This window comes from Scyliorhinus torazame, chromosome 28, assembly GCF_047496885.1.
Source record: "Scyliorhinus torazame isolate Kashiwa2021f chromosome 28, sScyTor2.1, whole genome shotgun sequence".
NCBI lineage: Eukaryota > Metazoa > Chordata > Chondrichthyes > Carcharhiniformes > Scyliorhinidae > Scyliorhinus > Scyliorhinus torazame.
In genome coordinates, this window is record NC_092734.1 from 13,794,095 (window position 1) to 13,809,832 (window position 15,738).

A 15,738-nucleotide genomic window follows, 5' to 3' on the forward strand; every position below is an offset into this window, starting at 1 on the left:
CCTCCGGGTGCTCCGGTTTCCTCCCACAGTCCAAAGATGTGCAGGTTAGGTGGATTGGCTGTGATAAATTGCCCTTAGTGTCCAAAATTGCCCTTAGTGTTGGGTGGGGTTACTGGGTTATGGGGATAGGGTGGAATTGTTGACCTTGGGTAGGGTGCTCTTTCCAAGAGCTGGTGCAGACTCAATGGGCCGAATGGCCTCCTTCTGCACTGTAAATTCTATGATAATCTATGAATTGACACTGATATGTACAGGGGCTTCAGGTGGCCTCGGTCAGGTGATGTATAGTTAGAGTTTTGTGCAAAAGCTGTTGGAATGAAATAAATGTGTGTTTGTGAAGGAACAGAACTTTCAACTCTTCATATCACAGCAACTAAAACGTCTAACATCTATGCCCCATATAATTTAGTTGACCTCTATCAGGTCGCCCCTCAACCTCCGTCGTTCCAGTGAGAACAAACAGAGTTTATTCAACCTCTCCTCATAGCTAATGCCCTCCATACCAGGCAACGTTCTGGTAAATCTCTTCTGCACCCTCTCTAAAGCCTCCACATCCTTCTGGTAGTGTGGCAACCAGAATTGAACACTATACTCCAAGTGTGGCCTAACTAAGGTTCTATGCAGCTGCAACATGACTTGCCAATTCTTATACTCAAAATGTCAGAGAGCGAAGCTCGCGTTTCGCATCTGGATGGCTGTGACAAAACTGGAGAACCCATATGTTGTACTGAGAGAATTGTCCAGTAAAATTAAACAATACCTTAAATTTATGAAGTGCTTTAAACTTAATAATGTCTCAATACGCTTCACAGGAGCGTAATCAGGTACATTAAAACCAACAACCCCCACCATCTAGAAGGGCAAGGGCAGCGGACACATAGGAACACCATGGGCAGCACGGTGGCACAGTGGGCAGCACTGCTGCCTACGGCGCCGAGGTCCCAGGTTCGATCCCGGCCCCAGGTCACTGTCCGTGTGGAATTTGCACATTCTCCCAGTGTCTGTGTGGGTTTCACCCCCACAACCCATAGATGTGCAAGTTAGGTGGATTGGCCACGTTAAACTGCCCCTTAATTAGAAAAAAATAATTGGGTACTCTAAATTTACTTTTTTTTTTTAAATCTCGAAGTTCCCCTCCAAGCCACAAATATCCTGACTTGGAGCAATGTCAGCCATTCCGTCACTGTCGCTTGTTCAAAATCCTGGAACTTCCTCCCCAACGGCACAGTGGGTGTACCCACACCACATGACTGCAGCGGTTCAAGAAGGCAGCTCACCACCAGCTTCTCAAGGGCAATTGGGGATGGGCAACAAATGCTGGCCTACCCAGCGACGCCCACACCCCGAGAAAGAATTTTTAAAATCGACAGTAAGCCGAAGATAACAGGACTTCTGACCAAAAGCCTGGTCAACAACAAAGTAAGTTTTAAAGATGTTTTATAGGAGGGAAGGTTGAGGAGGCAGAGATTTAGACGGGGAATTACAGAGCTTTGAGCTTTGTTGGCTGTAGGTGCCACTACCTTTGGCAAGCTGAAGGAAGTAGAGGATGTCAAAAATCAGTGGAACTAATATCCCAGAGGATTGTAAGGCTGCAAGACGTTACAGGAATAAAGAGAGCTGAGGAGGTGGAATGATGTTTTAAAAGGGGGAAAAGAAAAATCAAGCCATCAGTGTACCGGAGTAGTTATAGGTCTGTAAGTACACGGGTGATTGGTAAAGGGGAGCTTGTGCGAGGTAGGATGCAGCAATGGCTTTCTCTTTATTCATTTTGGGGACAAGGGTGTCCGTGGCAATAATTTGTTGGCTGGAGGAGGTGGCGTTAAGTCACCTTCCTGAACCGCTGCAGTTCATCTGATTGAAGGTCAATCCACAGGGCAGTTGGTGAGGGATTTCCAGGATTTTGACAGGGCGACAGTGAAGGAACAACGACACATTTCCAAGTCAGGATGGTGCATGGATTGGGGGGTGAGGGACCTTGCAAGGGGTGGTGTTCCCACGCATCTGCCGCCCGGGGTTCACCTCAGCGGTTAGAGGTCGGGGGTGCGGCGGGTGCAGTCAGCTAAGAGTTTTGGATGAGCTTCAGTTAATGAAGGCCGGCCAGGAGAGCCAAGTGCGATCATGCATCCTTGGAGAGCCAGCACATCTTGCAAAAAAATCAGCCAGTGACTTTATTGATACAAATTGGGCAGCCTTTTCAGATCCCCAGCTGCCCTGCTCTCGCCCATAATGGTGCCCTGTGGAGCTCAGCTAGACTGAACAAGTTACACACAACTTGGCAACAAGCGAAACCTCTACAAGCTTTGTGTGCCCTTGAGGCAGTAAGGATGCAAATAAATACATGCCCCACTCCCTTATAAATGAGGTTTCTTTTAATATTCCACGGTGTCGCCAATGAAAGGGAAACTTTACAAGCAGCAAGTCGGAGAGAAAGCAAATCAAGGTTTTCGACAGCACATTGTGAAAAAACAAAATACATTTCACAGGCACAAATCCCCAGTTACGTTCCTTACCGTTAGCCAAAGACTTTTAATATTTGGTTTGTGCTGGGACTGAACACTTCTCCTGGCAAATAAGCTTCACAACCGTCTGCGCAGCCCTGGGCTCACTAAGGCTTCAGCAATAATTCCAGCTCCACATCTTGGGTCTATTTTTGAAGGGTTATCTCCTTGGCTGCTGTTAATTATTTTCCTGCATTTGCAGACGCGAGGTGTGCATAATTTTTTTAACTCCGTGCAGGTACGATTGCTGAATAATGCATTCGCCCCAAACGGAACGACTTATTGGCAGAAACAGCAAGGTGAAGCACAAACGGGAAAGTTGCTGGAGGTAAATAGGCTGCTCCAAAGTTCAGGATAGCAATTATTTTCATATCCGACAATGGCTCTTCTGAGCTATCACGTTTAATAAATAAAAAATCCAATTATTGAGCCTACCAACATTTAAAAAATATATATATATAATAAAATTTATGCATTCGCCAGAAGGAATATTGAAATTCTTCTAGCAGCCATACCGTCAGGTCTGTCTGTACAAAAATCCATTTAATTAAATGATTGGGACTGTCGGCTTAGCCTAGATACACACCCCGGGCTGGATTCTCCGATTTGAATTCCACGGACCTGTCAATGGGTGTGAGGGTGAATATTAAAAACACCATTTGAAATAGGGCAGGGGTGGGGAGGCAGGTTTGACATGTAAGTGGAGAACTCATGTCCTGCATTCAAAAACAATGAGCACTCAAGCGCTGACGCCAGCGTGGGAACAGTGGTGTTTTACGCCAGAAAAAGCGGCACAAATGCTGCACCGATCCTCCGCCTGGTGGGGGGGGCTAGCATCCACGCAGCGTGGAGCCCCCGGCTTTACCTGCGGATACGGTCGGAGAATTGCCGGGTCCGTGGCCGCGCACACGCACGACAGCGGCCGTGCCGTGCAACATGCCGCCGGCCGCTCGCAGAAATGGCCTACCACGTACCGTCCCCCGGTAACCCCCCTCCCCATCCCCAGACCCCCCCCCCCCGCCTGTGGAACGGCCCTACCCTGATTGTGGTGGTACTGGGCTCTGTCCGCAGCCGCCATGCCGGGTTCACGGCAAATAAAGAAAAGAGGATAAGTGTTCCACGCTGTCGGGAACTCGGCACGTCGGGGAAGGAGCTTCGAGGGAGGGCCTGAGTTAACGTCCTGAGGCCGCCCCGACGGCATGCGCCGTACTCGGACGCCGTTTTCGAGGGGGCGGCGCATCACAAAAGCGGCACTGCCCCCCGATTTTGACACAGATGGGGAGTACTCTGGCCGATCGCCGAATGTGATTTTGGCGACAGTGACCGGAGAATCCCGCTCCCTCCCCCTTGGTTGGAGAAAGTGTGGTTTTGGAGCCCACCTTCGGGCTGAAGCTCATAACCCATGTCCCCCTCTGCTCGCTTCAAATACCGTGACCCTCAAGATCCGGAGGGGCGCTCATTGCTCATGCTTCAGAGGGGCAAAGCTAATGGATGCCAAGTTGGCTGCTCGTCCAATTTACGGGAATGGGAATTTTGGCATTTATTGCCGGGGAAATCAAGCATGGAAGTTGGGAATAGTTGCTACAGTTGTACAGGGCATTAGTGAGACCATATCTGAAATACTGGGTCCCCTTATCCAAGAAAGGATATCATTGCCTCTGAAGCAGGTTTGAGAAAGCTCGCTGATCTGATCACTGGGATGAAGGGGTTCTCTCATTACGCAAGGTTGAACAGATTGAGTTTATACCCATTGGAATTTGGAACAATGAGAGGTGATCCTCCTGAAACATACAAGGTCCTGAGGGGACTGGACAAGATGGATACTGAAAGGTGTATGAAAGGGCATACACCCTCAGAAACCTCTGTTCCTCACCGGTTTTAGAATTGTACCCTTTCGCCGATATTGCTTCTCCTCGCTCTTCCTAGCTAAAATTGTTTGCACTTCTCCCTGTTAAATTTCACCTGGCACATATCCGCGAATTCCACAGACCTGTCAATGGGTGTGAGGGTGAATATTAAAAACAACATTTGAAATAGGGCAAGGGTGGGGAGGCAGGTTTGATATGTAAGTGGAGAACTCGTGTCTTGCATTCAAAAGCAATGAGCACTTGCGTTCACCGCTGCTCCTCTTTCCTTACCATTGCCCGATCGCTGTCGCAGTTGCATATTCTGTTAAATTTCCACACCCTCAGATTTTCTTCTCTCTTTTCCATAGAAAATTAGGGCAGCACAGTACCACAGTGGTTAGCACTATTGCTTCACAGCACCAGGGTCCCAGGTTCGATTCCCGGCTTGGGTCACTGTCTGTGCGGAGTCTGCGCGTCCTCCCAGTGTCTGCGTGGGTTTCCTCCGGCTGCTCCGGTTTGCTCCCACAAGTCCCGAAAGACGTGCTGTTAGGTGAATTGGACATTCTGAATTCTCCCTCAGTGTACCCGAACAGGCGCCGGAATGTGGCGACTAGGGGCGTTTCACAGTAACTTCATTGCAGTGTTAATGTAAGCCTACTTGTGACAATGAAGATTATCTTTTTAAAAATAAAGAATCCCTGCTGTGCAGGAGGCGGTCATTTAGTCCATCGAGTCTGTACCGAAACTCCGAAAAGAGCGCTCCACCTGGACCCACCTCCCCGCCCTTTCCCTGTAAACCCCGTTTACCTGTACATCTTTCGACGCTCAGATGCAATTTAGCGCGGCCAACCCACCGAACCTGTGCTTGTTTGGACTGTGGGAGGAAACCGGAGCACCCGGAGGAAACCCATTCAGACACGGGGAGAAGGTGCAGACTCCTCACTGACAGTGACCCAGCGGGGAATCGAACCTGGGACCCTGGCGCTGTGAGGCAGCAGTGCTAACCACTATGCTACCGTGCTGCCCATTTTTTCTTTTACTCTTATTTTGCCAGATTTCATTTGCGTGGTTTTTCAAACCATTTCCCCCTCCCCTCCTTACTTGCACACCCCTCTGTCATTTCCCCATCTGATCTTTTGTACCAGCCAACAGTCTGGTCCAAAGCAAATCTTTGAGCACATTCTCTGTGATTGATTCTGTCACTGGCTCTCCTTCCTCAATCTCCATCTTTTACTTAAAATGCTCACTTGCTTCTTAGCTTCCAGCTCTGATGACGGGTTACACAGCCGACATGTTGCAAACATTATGCAGCGAGTGCGTTTTGTGATTTTTATTCCAGACTTCCAGCATTTCCAATTTATCCCGAACACAACAGTAAGAAAAAAAAAACAGACCGTGCCACATTAAACAAAGGAAATGTTTTGATTCAGCGTAGTTCACATCCATTTATGTGTACAGCTGGGGTATTAAATAAAACTGCATCGCACTGGCTGCGTTTACAGAGGAACTGCCCATCAATCATTCACGATGAGCAACATCATCCACTTGTCCGATTACAGTCTTGACGGTCAGAGGTCACCCAGCTGCATTGATGTTATTTGATCAGGGATGTTGCTGGCTGAATGACCTACACGTCCACTTAAATATTTGTGCCTTAAAAGCAGATTAGAAAATGTTCATCAGGCGCCCACCCCAGCATTGCTGGTGAGCCGTGCTAAAGGGAGACACAGAAAGTGAGAGAAAGCAGTGCTGTTCAACACCACACGCACTGGCGTGAATTGACTCAGGTGGCATTCATAGATATCATAGAATTTACAGTGCAGAAGGAGGCCATTCGGCCTATCAGGTCTGCACCGGCTCTTTGGAAAGAGCACCCTACCCAAGCCCATGCCTCCACCCTATCCCCATAACCCAGTAACCCCACCCGACACGAAGGGCAATTTTGGACACTAAGGGCAATTAAGCATGGCCAATCCGCCTAACCTGCAGATCTTTGGACTGTGGGAGGAAACCGGAGCAGCCGGAGGAAACCCACGCAGACACGGGGAGAACGTGCAGACTCCGCACAGACAGTGACCCAAGCTGGGAATCGAACCTGGGACCCTGGAGCTGTGAAGCAATTGTGATCAGATTATTCCTATCAGCAATACCGTCAACTCTGTGCACATTCACCCCATAGTCGCCCGAGGCAACATAGGTCCGAGCTGCAATCGCACCACTGGTCACTAATACGGTGTCACATGCTGGTATCTAGAACAAATATTAGCAGATGTGTGCACTTCAACGCAAAGCCAGTGGAGAATCTCCAAATGCTGAATTTTGGAGCATTGGTTTTAGAAAATCAAAATCTTGAGATGGGAGCCAATTAAAATGCCTCCCGTCACAAAAGAAACACGAAATAAGAAACACCTCAGAGTTTCAAGACCTGATTAGAAAGAATCAGCAGCCACATAGACACATTGTTGGATGGGGAAAAGTGTTTGCTTTTGAAGGTGATAGTCAAGAACTGGAGAAAGGAAAGAGTGAGCCATACAGCCCTTTGCTCCTGCTCTGTCATTCAATGGGATATGGGCAGATCTATTTTTTTTAAAAAAAATATTTTTGTACAAATTTTCAACATTTTGACAGTTTTACAATACACATACAACCCCCCCCACCCCCCCTTGACAGCAACCAGGTCACCAAAATGTAAAACAGACAGACCCCTATCTTGAGGTGTGGAGGGGGGCGGACGAGAGAGAGAAGAAGAAAGAGGAGAGAGGAGAGAGAGAGAGAGAGAGTGAGAGAGAGAAGTTGACCTCCACCCCAACAGAACCTGCATGCAAGCAATCAACGAGGTGGAGGCTAAAACGTCTGCCCCCACTCCCATCTACAGTCCCGGATATGGCCCCCAGGAGACCCGGATCCAATTCCACTTGCAGAACCTCGACATGATGCTTAAAAACGACCCTCAATATTTCTCCAACTTCGGGCAGGACCAGAACACACAGACATTATTGGCTAGGCGCCCCCCCCCCCCCCCCCCCCCCTCACACTGCTTGGCAGCAATGGAACCAACAGTTAAAACCCTTTTGCTTTGAAGGAAGTGGAGAAAGGGAGTGACGGCAGAGAGGGAAAATAAAAAGGGTTTCCTTACCGATTTGACGCGTAATCCTTCCATTCAACAAAGAGGGCATTTTTTTGGAGGGGGACAATAATAGAAAGTCCCAAATATTACTCACTAGCTAGCTGGCAAATGTGAACAGGAATGTTACACAAACTATCCCAAACAAAGGACTTGGCCGATTGTCCACAATATACGAGGCCAACAACATCCAGCTTTGACAGGAGCATCTACTGCAGCCAATGGCACCCGGGTCACACAGGTCACAAACAGACTGGAAAACCATGCAGAGCCACCCTGTTAGTTTGAGTACAGGATGTCCGATTTAATGTATTTAATGTACGGAGTCCTTACCTTCACAGTATGATATTGTGGTCAGTGGATGCTTTCACAGATCTGCAACAGAATAAATTATTTCAGTCAATATCTTTCCATCCAATGATATTTTTGTGAACTTGGCAATTAAGGACAATCTACACAAAAAGCAACTCCAAGACCAAAAATGCTGCAGTACAAGTTCAAGCGAGAACATTACAGCCCAGGTGTAGAATGCGCATTCATTTACATGCTGCCAAGCAACCTGTGCACAACGGTAGTGATATAGGACTGGGGGAGATGTGTACAGAAAGGCACTCACGCACAATTGCGAGACAGCATGTAAAGGCAGCAGAGTTCTTCAGTTAATCAACTGTTCAAGCAATCACCTCGGTCCGAATTCACACAACCGCCATACAACTTTACACCAGGGGACCATACCTGGGGTGGGGGTTGGGAGCTTGCATCCACAGCTGTGCCTTGTTCAACACCTGCCCATTAATGTTCAATATGGGCCTCGGGGCAGGGATTGAACAACTGATCCTCTTTCTGGTATAAATATTCAACATATGGCACTGTGCATCAAGACTCCAGATGTCGCACTTAGCGAGGAGTGAAAAACAATGTTAGGATTCACACTACAAGAGCAGTGTCAGTGGAAAAAGATGCCTCCACATGGCACTGCCGTTGCGACATGGTGGAGCCCAGACACCACCTGGCACTTTGATGTGACTCTGCGGAGAAATTGTTCGCAATCCGCTTCACGTCAGAGTCAGTTCAGTCATTAGCATCGGATTTGCTGGCTCGGGATTAAAAGAATTCACTCTTTAAGACACGAAAGTGAGGACAACACAAATTCTAAGAAGCAAAGCAACATAAAGATTAAATTAATTAATTCTATCTTGTCTTGCAGCCATTATCACTTATTTGAGACAAAATTGCCAGTAACAGTGATCTCATTGATGTTTCGCACACAAAAGTGAAAGGTTTCAGTATTTATCATAGAATTTACAGGGCAGGAGGCCATTCGGCCCATCGAGTCCGCACCGGCCCTTGGACAAAACACCCGACTTAATCCCACGCCTCCACCCTATCCCCATAACCCAGTAACCCCACCGAACCTTTTTGGACACTCAGGGCAATTTATCATGGCCAATCCACCTAACCTGCACATCTTTGGACTATGGGAGGAAACCGGAGCACCCGGAGGAAACCCACGCACACACGGGGAGGATGTGCAGACTCCGCACAGACAGTGACCCAAGCTGGAATCGAACCTGGGACCATGGAGCTGTGAAGCAACTGCGCTAACCACTGTGCTACCGTGCTGACTTAACTTAATCTGACCAACTTGATTCGTAGAATCAATATAGCAGAATCACATCACTCAAATAATTAATCAGATTATATGAAGCAACTATTGAAAGATGAGAAGAGTTGATAATTATTTTGTTTGTGGGATATGGATGTCGCTAGCTAGGCCAGCATCTATCGCTCATCCCTAGTTGCCCTAAAGATGGCGGTGAGCTGCCACCTTGAAGTATTGCAGTCCATGTGCTGCAGATACACCCACAGTGTTGCTAGGGAGTTACAGGATTTTCACCCGCAACAGTGAAGGAACGGTGATATAATTCCAAGTCAGGGTGGCGTGTGGCTTGGAGGGGAGCTTGTTGGTGCTGGCATCCCCAAGTATATGCTGCCCTGCTAGATGATGGAGGTCATGGATTTGGAAGATGACTTGAACTGCAGACTTGAACTCTCAGCTTTGGTGGAAGAAGGGGTTTGAGGTGGTTTTCAGAGGAAGGAGCGGGTAATGAGATTTGTTTCCAACCAAGAAGACTAGGAAACTACTAGTGACAAGACCCCCAGGTTGCTGAATCAACACATCACATTAACATATTGAATTGTTTAATCCACCAAGAGATCTGTTGCCAGAAGGGAGAGAGATTGGAGCTTTTGTAATCCCATAAAAATCTCACACTGGCACTACTTCGATAAACATTTACTGTGCCAAGTATGTACTCGAAGGCTGAGTATCTACACTTGGGTTAAGAGTTTGAACCAAGGTTGCCTGATCCAAGGGACTTCCTTGAGGGATCCAAACAAAACTTGGGAGTTTTCCCAACTTACCGGTCCTTGAGGTAAGTTAGTCCTTCCGTGGTCCCCTGTGGGAGGGCGAGTGGCGTACAATGACCATTGTTTCATCTACAATAATTGTCGCTAGGTTTTGTGACTTAGTGGGCAGCTCCAAGTCAGAAAGTGGTGTGTTCGAGTTCTACTTAATCGATTGAAGCAAAAGATATCAATGCTCCAGCAATTCACTTCCAAGAACACTATGTGCTGAGCCAAGTGTCTATGTGGCAACAACAAGCATTTATAGAGTTCCTTTAACATAGCAACCCTTCAATATTAGGACAGATGGTGCAAAACCTGGTCAGAGAGATAGATTTTAAGGAGAAATGTGATGGAAAAGCAGAGAGGTTTAGCTAGGGAATTCTTGTTGGGCCTCAGCAGCGGAAGGCACAGCCGCCTATAATGTAGGAATTCTAGGATATGTAATGGGCCCAAAATGAAGGAGCACAGAGATTGTGGAGGGTTACATGGTTCGAGGAGGTTACTTCACTGGCAAATATCTATTGTTAACATGGCCTAGGTTTCGGTCTAAGATTGCAAACTGCTTTACGCCACATCGGCACGCATTCTTAAAGAGCATCGTAACTTAGACTTACGGTGACGGCGGGCGGGAGGCAGCCGCACAATGGAGGGCTCCCGTTCGGGAACGGCATTTTCGGGGCTTTAAGCCTGGTCCCAGGGTCTACGGAGGCGACAAAAGCAGGGAGAAGGCACAGAGGAGGCACAGTGAAGGCACAGTAAAGGAGAATGTCGAGGGTGAGCAAAAAAAGGCCGTTAAAAAAAACAGCTGAAGGTCCGTTGGGGAGTGGAACGATCACCGCGGGGTCACCAAGGAAAATGGAGGCTGGAGCACCAGGTGAGGCCGCATTGCTTACAGCTGAAGAAATAACTAAGGTAATGGCTGCGGAATTCGAAAGGCAGTTTACAAAATACATGAAGACAATGAGGAAGGAGATGAGGGAGGTTTTGAGTGTGCTGGTGGAGGAGGCGGTTTCCCCGGTGAGGACGGAGGTGGCGAGCGCAGTGGCGGAGGTGCGAGAGCAAGGGGAGGCGCTGATGGAAGGGAAGGAGACGTTATTGCAGCACGGTGATCAACTTGCCTCGATGGGGAAAGAGATGCGGAAGGTGATGGATACTAACAAGGATCTGCGAGGAAAAATGGAAGACCTGGAAAATAGATCCAGGCGACAGAACTTGAGGATTGTGGGGCTGCCCAAAGGAGTTGAAGGACCGAGGCCGACTGAGTATTTTGCCGCGATGCTGGCGAAACTATTGGGGGAGGATCACTCCCGATGAGAGCTGGATCGGGCTCATTGGTCATAGAGGCCTGTACCAAAGGCGAGTGAGCCACCAAGGGCAGTGACTCTGTGCTTCCGTAGGTACAATGTGAAGGAGAAGGTCCTGTGCTGGGCCAAGCAGAAGCGGGTGGTGCAGTGGGCTGGAGCTGGTATACATGTATACCAGAACTTTACGGTGGAGCTCTCGAGGAGGCAGGCAGCCTTCAACCGGGTGAAGAGGGCACTGTACATTAGCAAGATGCAGTGCGGCATTGTATATCCAGCGAAGCTGAGGGTGACTTACAAGCTCAAGAACTTTTATTTTGGAACGGCGGAAGAGTTTACGAAGGCAGAAGGACTGTGGCAGAACTGAGAAATTGAGAAATGGCCATGTGCCGATGTAACCTCATGACTGTATTTTCTTCTTTTTTGTTTCACTGCATGCGGGTGTAGGGGCTAAAGGAGCCAATGTTGTATATATTTGGACAAGGGAAGTGATGGGACTTTCACTTGAAAAGAGGGCTCTTTGGGGTGTAGGTGGATATGCGGGGTTTGTGTGCTAAAAGGGGATTTCTGGGCTTTCCTAGGGCCGGGCAAGGGGGAAAGGGACCCGGGCGGGGGCCTCCACGCTGGCCGGTTTAAGCCGGCCAGTGAACGGGAGTGAGGTGGGGGAGGGGCTGCGGCCATCGGAGCCTGGCAGAACAGGGTCCGAGTGGTCTAGCCGGGGTGGAAAGTTGGGGGGGAAGGAACCGAGCTTAGAGGGAGGAGTTTTACGAGAGGCAGTGGACGGGAGGAGTTGGAGACTGTGTGTTTGGGGGGGGGGGGGGGGGGGGGGGGGGGTGGACTCTATAGGTCAATGGTGACTATGGGCTGTCCCGGACTCCTTTTTCTCCTTTGTTTTTTGTTTCAACTGTGGGAGGGTTTGTTTTATTGGATGCATATATTGACAGGTGGGCCGCTGTTTGGGGTGGTGGGAGGATGGGGTCGTTATTATTGTTAAGGGGATTGATTTTGTATTTGTTACAGTTTACTGTCTGTGGGTGGGGTGTAAATTTTGAAGGAAAATGTGAAAATGGGGAATAAAAACATTTTATTTTTAAAAAGAGCATCGTAACACTCTGTGCAGTAACGCAAATACCATTTCGGGAGCATGAGTTTCAGTGGAAGAAAAATGTTACAGCGAAGTGAAAATATCATTAACCTTTTCAAAGTATTTTATGTAACGCAGAGATTATTGAAATCCCTGGAGGTAAAACAAAATAGATTTTGAAGAAGTGGATGTGGGATTTAGGCTCAGAAGACAACAGCTAAAAGAATATTTAAAGTTTGATATGGATTAAATCTTTGAAGGCCGATAGTGTAATTATTGTACCCTGTTCAAGGATGCAACATTACAGCTACTTCAGTGCATTGACAACTGCGCATTGCCTTGGTTACTGCTCCTGATAGATTCCAATTTCAGTATCTTACTTAAGTGCTAAATAGGAGAGATTCAGGGACAGATCTAGCAGCTCAAAACTGGGCGTCCATGAGGCACTGTGGGCCATCAGCAGCAGCAGAATTGTAATAAACTGCAATCTGTAGTCTTAGGCCAATAGAATTTGCAGTGCGGAAGGAGGCCATTCGGCCCATCGCGTCTGCACCGGTTCTTGGAAGAGCATCCTACTTAAGCCCACACCTCCACCCTATCCCCATAACCCAGTAACCCCACCTAACCTTTTTGGATACTAAGGGTAATTTAGCATTGCCAATCCACCTAACCTACACATCTTTGGACTGTGGGAGGAAACCGGAGCACCCGGAGGAAACCCACGCAGACACGGGGAGAAGGCGCAGACTCCGCACAGTGACCCAAGCCGGGAATCGATTCCGGGACTCTGGAGCTGTGAAGCAACACTGCTACCCACTGTGCTACCGTGCCGCCCATAGTCTTACGGCCTGGCATGTTCCCCAGTTTACCACTGCCACCATAGTGCAGGACGGTACTCCAGGAGCAGAACCAACCATACCCAAACATAAGCTGGCAAACTAGTAGTACGACATGCATGCCAAACAGCGGAAGGTGCAACAGGCAGGGCTGCGAGATCCCCAAAACCAACAGATCAGATCAAAGCTCTGCAGTCCTGCCACTTCCAGTCATGAATGGTGGTGGACAATGAAACTAACGCGAGGAGGCGACTCCACAAATACCCCCATCCTCAACTGGGATTGGTGCAAAGAGTATTTGGTGCCCTAGGCAACCCTTCAGCCTGCAAACCCCCTACCTCCTCCTCACAATTAACATTCAAAAGTGAACACAGTGAAATGTTCTCCCTCTCACACAACTGCTAAAAATTGTCAAACGCACAGGCAGTTGCCTACAGCCTGCCCATTCTCTGGTCTCGGCCTACTTAGATTCTGGTCCCACACTTCTCATTACACCGCAGCCACATCACCACGCGACACTCGGGAGTATTCAGATTGGTTGAATTTAAACACCCTCAGGTAACCTGCCTTTTAATTGACGACACCGGCCATTCTCGGCTCCTGACGCTGGGTAATAAAAATTAATCGTATGGTGCATATGGATAATAATTCTGTATATTCGTCAGCCCCACTCTTACACAACTGCTAAAAAACACTCACGTGTATTGTTAGCACATCGCCAGAGCTCATGCACACTGCAGAATAACAATAACAGCTTTCCATCAGTGTTGGGTTGCAGCTTGCCAACAGATAGATAATGCGGCCATATTACATTTAAAAACCGTCAGTCCCTTCAAAGCGTTCCTCCTCGATACGGGAGGGACAGGGTTATGAAGAGAAACTGATAGAAACAGCAGGTAGTCTGGCTCCCTTTTCAAGTACCAGTGTCCCCATAAGCACCATGTGATTGTACAATAGCTTTCAAACTACACACTGTGGCGTGTGAAGGTAAGGAGAGATATTTTAAACTAATAATAATAATTTTTATTTTGCAAGATCTGAATCTTGGGGCGGCCCGGGTGCACAGTGGTTAGTATTCCAGCCTCAGTGCCAGAGACCAGAATTCAATTCCAGCCTTGGGTTAGTGTCTGTGTGGACTTTGTAGGTTCTCCCCGTGACTGCGTGGGCTTTCTCTCTTAGTCCAAAGATGAAATGAAATTAAATGAAAATCTCTTATTGTCACAAGTAGGCTTCAAATGAAGTTACTGTAAAAAGTCCCTAGTCGCCACATTCCGGTGCCTGTTTGGGGAGTCTGGTACGGGAACTGAACAGTGCTGCTGACCTGCCTTGGTCTGCTTTCTAAAAGCCAGCTCTTTAGCCCTGTGCTAAACCAATCCCTGGTTTCGGTGTGCAAGTTAGGTGGATTGGCCATGCTAAAATTGCCCTTTAGTGTCCAAAAGATGTGCAGGTTAGGTGGGGTTACGGCAATAGGACGGGGGAGTGGGCCTAGGCAGGGTGCTCTTTCGGAGAGTCGATGCAGAATCAATGGGCCAAATGGCCTCCTTTTGCAGTGCAGGGATTCTATGATTATTTTGTTTCATGAATCCAATGGATTACTTAGTAATGAGAAAATTGGGCAGGCAGACTGTAAAGTAATCCAACTCATCTGCCCCCATATAAATAAATGGAAGGAGTAATAAGCAGTTCCTTTATAGGTGTGTCTTCCAACTCACTCAGTTTGTTCATGTTAATACTGAGACAATTTAATGCATGGTCTAGATTTCATTCAGACCAGCTAATAATTGGAGAAAGGTTAGGGCACATATAAAATAACCAGTTTTCATCTGTATGGGGAAACTATGTAGAAGGGAAAAGTAATCTACTCTTATGCGTCCAAAGATGTGCACGTTAGGTGGGGATACGGGGGAGCGGGCCTAGGAAGGGAGCTCTTTCAGAGGGTCGGTGGGGACTACTGTGCTGTAGGGATTCTGTGGTTCTCCGTCTCCCTGCTCCACCTTAGATCTCCAAAGGCTGTAACCTGACTTTGACCAACGGAGAGTGGAGGTCGCCCCACCGCTGCAGCTCACGGAGTGAAGGTCGACTGGGCTGGAGGGTATGGGCAAGCAGCGGAGCACCAAAACCATCGGCACAATGAAACCGCGAGTGGCGACAGGAGGGCGGGCCATAGGATTGTGAGGAAGAAGGGGGGAATAATTAGAGGATCAGTGAGCCCGACATGGGGGGAGGGGGTGGTCCATGGGTCCAAGAGCATAAAGATCAGTGTACCCGAACAGAATGTGGCGACGAGGGGCTTGTCACAGTAACTTCATTGCAGTGTTAATGTAAGCCTACTTGTGACAATAAAGATTATTACATCTGCCTCATTTATTATTGAGCTGTTAAAAAAAAAAAAAGAGGACAGTTTCTGAGATCACCCTTTTGAAGATGAAGAAAAACGAAGAGATATTAGTTTTCAATTTGACAATTGCAATGCGGAGCTAGCATTCCAGCAACAAATGGGCCGAATGACCGCATGCGATCTTGAAAGTTCTATTAGTTAAAAGCCTCGAGTGTCAGCATTACTGGCGCTGAATATGTAACTTGCCAATAATCAGCAAAAAAAGACATGAAGTGTCTCCTGCTCCCCAGGAGAAATCAGG

The 15,738-nt window shown here is 48.0% G+C and overlaps 1 protein-coding gene across 1 annotated transcript in view; it reads right to left on the reverse strand.

Moving 5' to 3' along the window:
- The window catches only part of ndst2a (N-deacetylase/N-sulfotransferase (heparan glucosaminyl) 2a), a 630,597-nt gene that overhangs the window by 451,228 nt on the left and 163,631 nt on the right, over window positions 1–15,738 (reverse strand). Inside the window, exon 3 of the mRNA XM_072491345.1 lies at window positions 7,803–7,844. The gene's annotated coding sequence lies outside the window, so the exon portion shown is untranslated. The remainder of the gene's footprint in view (window positions 1–7,802; window positions 7,845–15,738) is intronic.